The 8,751-nt window shown below is 36.4% G+C and overlaps 1 pseudogene; it reads right to left on the reverse strand.

Moving 5' to 3' along the window:
* Positions 1-2,194: 2,194 nt before the first annotated feature.
* LOC149169025 (cell division cycle 20.2, cofactor of APC complex-like) lies at positions 2,195-4,043 on the reverse strand (annotated as a pseudogene).
* Positions 4,044-8,751: the final 4,708 nt, after the last annotated feature.

The following is an 8,751-nucleotide window of genomic DNA, read 5'->3' on the forward strand; positions in this document are numbered from 1 at the left end:
TATATATATATATATACGAAAAACAATATAAATTGAATAATTTAATGTTTATAATTGTCTGTAAAGCATTGTCCACGGGGTCTTAGATAGATAGTGAGTGGGTGCTATGTTCAGGCACTCCTTGAAGTGAAGTCACTAATTCAATTCCCCGCCCCTATCGGGGTGAGATATTGGACATGATGAAGATGTAGTGCGGTCAAGCTTACAAACAAAAAAATGTGTGTAAAACATTATATTTTGACAAGATCCTATCATTATTCCTTTGGTTAAATACTTAATAAGTTGCTAATACAAGGTGCAAATAAAGAATTTTCAGATCGAATTAACTATAAGGATTTCATCCGATAACTATTATGAAAGAAAATGGATGTAAATTGTGTAGAAAATGCATGTGCACGGAATCCAATGTATAAGCAATTAAAAGATAAGAACATAAGTGTCTCATACCAAAAACCACATCCAACAAATCTTACATAACTAATCTAATGTGAATCAATAAAGTGAAGTGAAAAAATTACCAAGTAATTTTCAAGTTTGCAATTACTCCCATGAAACATGGATGAATTTGGCAATCCTAACTTGAAAGTCACCATACATGAAGGAGATGTTTTTATGTTAAGATAGATACTCATATTATTGGCTTGAATTATTAGTGTTGTTTTATTATTATAATTTATTGACAGATTTTAAACTAATCTAAAACACTAAATGTCGCTACATTAAGTTAAGGCATGTGCCAATATTACCTTAAAATTACCTTAGAATTAGCTGAACGTAGAGTATGAAAAAAAGTTGTGTTGTGCAAGCCAAAATATGGCAAAAATACAGCGGGAACCCAGATGGAGGAGTCGCAACAATTCCAAAAACCATCAAAGTTTCATAAGAAAAATACAGGCACAGGATGGCTATCGGACAAAGCAAAAATGCCAGAACTTGAACCGATTTTAAATGCAAAGAAATACAGGATAGGACTGGCTGGTCTCTCCAAGAGCCCAATAATAGATTTCAGTAATCATAGGCAAGATATAATGACCAGATAGGACCAATAGGCGTCAACAATTTCGACAAACATTCAAGATGTGTTTGGCGACATAGGGCAATCGTGATTGATCAGGAAGACAAATCCATGATAGCAGAGGAATACAGAATGTAATTGCTCATCAGTCAAATAGCCCAATAACATATATTAGTAACTGGAGGCAAGAGATGATCAGTGGATACAAGAAGCATAAACAATTTCCACAAAAATTCAAGATTTGTTTGGAGACACAGGACAAGGATTATTGATGGCGCCAGCAGTTCTATGAGAGCCAAGGTTTAAAACCATGGACATGACCTCGCAACAGGTACACAACACAAAATGTCCATATTGCCTGTCCTGGCAGGACATGAGAAGCTCTCAATTTAGTGTCTGCTTATTTAAAAAAGTAGGACATGAGAAGCTCTCAATTTAGTGTCTGCTTATTTAAAAAAGTAGTCAGTTCAGTGCAGTCAATATTTTTTAATGTTAGAATTGTAACCACATGAGTCATATTTTTTTAATGTTAGAATTGTAGCCACATGAGTCAGAGTAGTACTTATGTATGTGATTAGTTACTCTGATTAATATCAATCAATATCCTATGAGAATGCACACTTGACAAGAATTGCATGATGGGATAGTGTATCATATTACATAAATAAAATATACAGGAGATAAAAATATAGATAGAAGTTCCTTACAGCTAATGAACAAGATAAATAATTCAAGCATTACCTGCAACATTGAGCATCCCCTCATCATCATTCCATGTGTAGAAGCATGGAGGCCTTTTTATAGATGCGAATCAGATACTTGCTAACAGCCATAACATATCATTTTTGGAACAGTCTTTGAAGTTCCGAAGACTTGCCAAAACCACTTTAAAGCTTATCACGCAGCTGAAGAAATGGATCATTGTCTCACAAAGCTGTTGCAACATTGTTCCATCAGGGTCCACAATAGATAAAATACACAATTCATACTATGAGTACAGAACTATAGAGCGCCTGCAAAAGAGCTTTGCAAGCAGAAAATAAAACATCTAATTACTACCTTTAGTTGAACATCCATTCTGATTCCATGAATCTGGACAAATACTTGGCGGATGTGAGCATGAAACTTGCAAGCCCCTCTATACACAATTCATGCTATATTACAAAAAAGAAATTTGAATTAGCTACAGGAAAATCCATCCTGATTCCATGAATTTGGACAGATACTTCTTAGCGGATGTGAGTATGAATTTGCATCTTTAGTCTTAGTCTTCTTTGAGGCATCGGGATTCGGAAGCCCCAAAAACTTGCCAAAACCTGAGAGTTTAGTCTGCTGCAGCTGACGCGACTGTGTACCCATCAGGACTCTGACGAAGTAAATCAATGGAAGGGTCGTTAGGACAAATTTAAAGGGAAAATATGGATGCATGCATAAGTACTCACAAAAAGCATGAATTTTCATACCTGTGCCATATGAAGAACTCTAGCAGTATGCCCTGTAAGTTCAGTAATTTTCACCATGGATGGGTATTTCCATAAGGTTAACTGGTTCTGATTTGGCCCATGCGAACTCAATAGCTCGCGCTCATTTCTATTCCACAGCAATGAACAGACTTGAGAATGGGTGTCGACGGTATTCAGGCATGCACCTGTTTGAGTGTTCCAAAACTTTATAGAACCGTTTGAACTCCCTCCACCAGATGCCAAAAGATTGTTCTGGAAGGGCACCATGCCAAGGCCTTGACTGCCGCACAATGTTCATCTAATTGGTGGAAATATTGAGAGGAAGGATTATGGGATGCCATGCTCTTGTCCCAAATGTAGAGTAGATTGTCATTTCCCCCTCTTGCAAGTTGTTGGCTAGAAGGAGACCATTTCAATCCACAAACCTCCTGGGTATGTCCTTTGTATGTTTGAACAATGTGGTTACGGATGCGAACATCATGATTGATTATAATCCCATCCAGCCCTCCTGTGGTGAGAATAGGACCATTCCAAGCAAGTGCACCAACACGCTCATGATGACCTTTCAAGGCTCTTAGCTGCAGTTGTATCATATCAAATTTAGCCATTGCCATTATATTAGAATGAGAAAACCTTGGCAGAGATAAACAAGTTTTATTTACCCTTTTATCAGATTGTGAGTCCCATAACTGTACAACAGAATTATTCAACCCAACGGCAATTTGCCTCCCATCGAGTGCCCAATTTCTTCATCTGCAATCAGAAGCTGAGATATAGAGCTATCAGAAGCATGCCACAAGTATACAGTGTCGTTCAGGGCTATGGACAAAACATTGGTGGAACTCCAATCCAATAGATTCAAGTAATAATCATCCAGAAGGTCGGGCGCATCCAGGGTTCTATCTGCAGACTGCAATCAACATGGATAACTTAAATTACTAGGTGAAGAAAAAAAGACAAAGGACAATGGTCCTCATATAGGCATATTCAGTGTACTAATAACAAAAACCCCAAATACTATGTAGTTTATCTGGTGTCCGAAGAGTATATCAATGATTAACAAAAAAAAATGCGATCATGGCTTTGTTTGCAAAGGGGTACTTTTTCTGTACTGAAATGATTTCTAACATTATTCTGTTATAAAAAAATTTAAGAAATTGGAATGGGTGTGGTAGCGATTTCAGCGTTGCAAATGAAAAAGAAAAATATATGTATAACGCACTCCTCCATATGGGATAATGCTGCAATTACAGATAGGATCAAGGGCTCTGATTCAATAACGAGAAAACATCAATGGTATTCAAGATTTGATTATGGAATATCTAGGGAAAATGACTGTAAAAAATTATGAAATCCAGACCTACCTGAGGAATATATCTGCGTGCTCTTCTAAAAATAGGGAGATTACGCGGCACATTTTCTTGTGAAGCCTGGGAAACAGTGGATGATTTTCCATTGAAAGAAAGAATTCTGCAATTGTTGTCGGCAGATGATTTTCCATTGAAAGAAAGAATTCTGCAATTGTTGTCAGCAGCACCGGCATTCTTCAATAAAGTGGCTGCCATCTCCTTCTTGTATGCTTTTTTGGAAGGGGAGGGGGAACGGGAGGGGGAAGGCAAGAGGGCTTGGGTATCATCATTGTCATTTTGCCTCTGCGTGATCATGAATCTAGCTACGTCCAAATCGATGGATCCTCTTGCCGGGATAAATCTGTCGCTCTGTGATAGCAAAAACAATAAAACCAAATCTTGGTTCACACTTCCAATTGAACGTGCCAAAAATGGGAATGGCCATGCTAATTGGGGGAATGACATGTTTGCAGCATATAAATTATCTGTAAAAAAAAGGAGAGAATGCATACGTTGTGTTTATTCATTGAAGCACCCTGTTTCTGCAGACAGAGGCATCGCTTCTCTGTGGAATGCCTGTTAGAATTCATTGAACTGCAAGACGATTCCATTACTCTTACTCAAGTAAAACAACCTGACAAAACACAATGTATGACAAACAATCAATGTGCCTAAATTTAAATTCGCAAAACAAAAGAAATCAATAGTTGCAAAGGAATTTGAATTCAAAACTTAAAAAAACAAAACAAAACAGTAGTTCCAGATGACTTCCAAGACGTCTGGTTCTCCGAAACGTTAGCAAAAAGTATCAGCAGCCCCAGAGCAAAGCTATCTGCACAATCAGGGAAAGCAGGTCATATAGAAACTGTGAATTGATGGTAGGTAGATTTAGGCCAGTGGTCATATAGCCAAAGTAGATGTGGCATATTGTGTTTCTTGTTCCCTGTTCCCAGCATTTGCATTATTTGCGCTTCACGAGCCCAGCATTAATATTTAATAATAATTTTCTAGGTTAATTATTGTTGGAACCTTAATGTGTGAGGGTAATATTCTTTTGGGAAAAACTTTTTTAGGTTTTTTCCCTCAAATTTCACTATATCAATGTATGATTTTATTTATTTTTATTAATTCAAGTTTAATATTAAATTTATATATATATATATATATACAAAAAAAAAAGTTTGAATGTATTGTTATGAGATATTACAGAGGAACAAAAAGTAATGCAGAAGTGTTTGAAAGTCAATATTCCACCAAAAAAAAGAAGTATATGAGCTGCAAACAAGCTATAAACCAGAGGGGAAAGCAATGCTTTACCATATAGATAGTCTAGATAAGTCAAAGCCTCATTCGGGGGCATTCTATGCCAGCTGAGAGAAGATATACAAAATGTGCAAAAAAATGCAAGATAAAACAGTAGCTTGAAATATACCTAAGAATTTGAAATGAAAATAGTAAGATTATGTGCCGGGTAGAGAAAAATCCTGAATCTAATAATAAGTTGTAGCTTCTATTTTTATATCCATTTTCCATTTGCCCATTTGTGATAGGAGTCCTTTCTTTGATAAGATATGAGCTTGAGCATATAAGTTGTAGCTTCTATTTTTATATCCATTTTCCATTTACCCATTTGTGATAGGAGTCCTTTCTTTGATAAGATATCAGCTTGAGTATTTTGAGCTCTGTTAACATGCTGAATAGAATAATCATTCCTCCTCTGGAGAGTGTGTCAATTCTGTTCATCCAACCAGATAGATGTTGATTTTTAATATGGTCAACTATTTCAACTACCTAGTCAATTTGTGCATTCTAGTGATTGACTAGCATTATGGTGGTAAATTCCATTGACATTCGACTAATTCAACTATAAAGTCAAGTCATATTTATATTGGAATAAAATAGTCTATTAGTTACTTCAATCAGATAATAAATTTGATAGTCAGCTCAACTGATAGTCTATTGGTTAGTTGAATCGAATGATGGCCAATCAATAGTTGATTTGTTAGTTACTCAACCAACATTTGACTAGTTCATTAACCTAACCAATGGTTTACTATAATATTACATTGGTTATGATTAACACAATGGTTAAATAACTCTACCATTTGGTCAACTCATGTTTGCAATTTGTAATACCCCTCGCTTAATCCCCAAATTGTAATGTATATACAAGTGACACTCAAGACGATGAGCCAATACATGATAGCTAGGCTAGTGAGTCGGTTTATGTTGAGGCCAAAGTTCTATTTGTATAAGTGTGTTAGGCTTAAGGGATAATGTATAGATGTGATTTTAAGGCTAGAGTGCCTATTTAGAAAAGGCCAATGATTCTAGTAGATGTAATATGTAAAAAAATTGAGTTTCATAAAATAACACCATAGTTGCAGATTGTGGGATAAGAATAATATGAAGGGCTAGGACTCCACAAGAGGGAAAAGTGGGGTTGTGAAACTAAGACATGGTTCCTAAGCCAAATAACTATTACCAATATAATATTCCTAAAATAACTTTATTTTATGATGTTAAAATATATAGTAACATTATAATATATTTTAATGTAATATTAGTTATCCTAAGCTATAAATAAAAGGTAAATAAGGCATTGCGCATTTTCAATGCTACTGATGAGATTATTGTGTCTTCGCTAAGGACAAACATACAAGGACTAGCTACTATACCCTAAGGATATTTGGTGGATCTAGGTACAAGTGCACTTCTCCTTGGGTTGCTTTGGGGAATGAGAGAGCCCTAAAGAGAGAAGTGTAGGTATAGGTGTCCTTGTGTGGGGTTTGGAGGGTACCCAGAAGCCCCTGAGGGTAGCTAAAATGCCTAGAAACCTTAAGACTTGCAAATTCCCTAACTACCCTAAGTTGAAATCCCTAGAAGGATAGTGGCATATCTCGATGGATTGTGGGTGTAACAAAGGGGGTGCACTATCTTGTATTCAGTAGATTGATAGGGAAGTGAAAAAGTGAAGGAATACACTTGATCGATGATTTATTATGGTTGTAATATGGTTGTTATGGATTGATATTGATTTCATGAAATGTATCTATCATGAGTATGTGACTAGTTGCATATGGATTATATGTCACTTACATGATGATTTTATGTCGCCTACTTACATCCTTGTATGTTAGGTTACATTCTTGAATATGTTGATTACATGTATCAGTCTTGTAGGTTGATTACAAGAATTGATCACTTATGTTTGACTACATGCATTTATGCATATGTGTAGTTGATCAGGCATTGCTTATGCATGTTGTTGGTTTCATGGGGAAATGTGTACAATGGAGTAATGGTTGTTGTCATGCATGAGTTCATAACATGCATTGTTGATATGGCCTTGCATTGATGACTGGACCCTAGCTAGAGTGACATTTATATGTTGATACATTTATTTGTGTATGTCTATATGATGTTATGATTATGTTATACTTGTATCACACTGATTTGGTGGTCTTACAGACAAGGTATCCTCCTTGAGCTATACTAAGGTATGTCGGTTTATTTTGATTTGGTTTATCTGACATATTATGCATTGCAGAAGAAATATCAAATGGCTAGCAAGATGGTTGAATACAAACACTCTCCCTATGAATCCAAACAGGAGTATGGTGTTGGTAATCCTTTTGGTTTGGAAGTTACACTAAGAAGCTTGAAGGAAGAGATAAGGAGTTGTAAGGTAGATAATGACTAGATCATACAGGCACAATAGAAGTAGGTAGAGGTTAATGCTATAATTCTTTAGAGTTTATTAGAATTGTAGTGACAAGAGTTGCCTCATATCATCCATGGATATGAGGATGGAACTAATGGGGCATATGGCAGTAGGTCTCCTGGTAGACATAGGTCGGATAGATCTGACATAGTGAGAGATGGTAGTTTGATGGACACTCCCGATAGGAGGGGCGATGAGTACATGTACTATTCTAGTTCTAGTTCTAATAGAAATCATGATCGTCATAGCTATCATCCTTACAGGAGAAATTATAGGGGATACTTGTCAAATGAATTCAAGAAAGCAAAACCACCTACTTTTGATGCGTATGTGAAGAAGCGGGAAGAGGCAGAGGCTTGGATACTAGAGATGAAAAAATTCTTTGAGTTGCATGAGTACATAGATAACATGAAGGCTAGAATAACTATATTCATTTTGAAAGGTAAAGCATACATCTAGAGGGAAGATGTTAAGTGGGTCAAAGACATCAGGACAGATGACTTGAGTTGGTGGGAATTCAAGTGGATTTTCTCGAAGAAATATTTGTCAGAGAGGTACTATGACATTAAGGCTAAATAATTTTATGTGATAAAGATGGGATCAATGACAAATGAAGAGTACACCACCAAGTTTCTGGATTTATGTAGGTATGTACCATATCTTATTGATGAGAATGTAAAGTTCAGATATTTGTCATTGGTTTTCCATTAGCATTTAAAGATCAGATTGAGTATGATCAGCCTCACTTGCTTGAGGAAGTCATTGGGAAATTGAAGCATTGCTATGAGAAGTCAAAGTGTAAGAATGAATCTCAACATGGATGGAAGGGAAAAGACAAAGGTAGGGTTAAATGGTAGCCTAAGAGGACAAGGCCTCAAAATGCAGATGGGAAAGAAAATATGGCACCGCAAACGAGATTTAATGCAACAAGATAGGGAAATGGGTCACAACAATGGCAACAACAACATAGAGGTGAGGGCACTGGCCAGTTGGAGTGTTGGACATGTGGTGAAGAACACCTTAGGAGATATTGTCTGCAACATCAGGGTGGAAGGCCTAATATATACAATGCACAGGAGGCACATAATTTAGGGAACGTTGGTGAGAGTATTCCACGTATCTATGCATCAGTGGACAACATGTAGGTAGAACACCAGGCATCTATCATTGAGATGGATGGTAAGATTTGTGATCAAGTTA

The sequence above is a fragment of the Pinus tabuliformis genome, chromosome 4_2, assembly GCF_031772625.1.
Source record: "Pinus tabuliformis cultivar Carrire ecotype Pingquan chromosome 4_2, CPIR1, whole genome shotgun sequence".
Lineage (NCBI taxonomy): Eukaryota > Viridiplantae > Streptophyta > Pinopsida > Pinales > Pinaceae > Pinus > Pinus tabuliformis.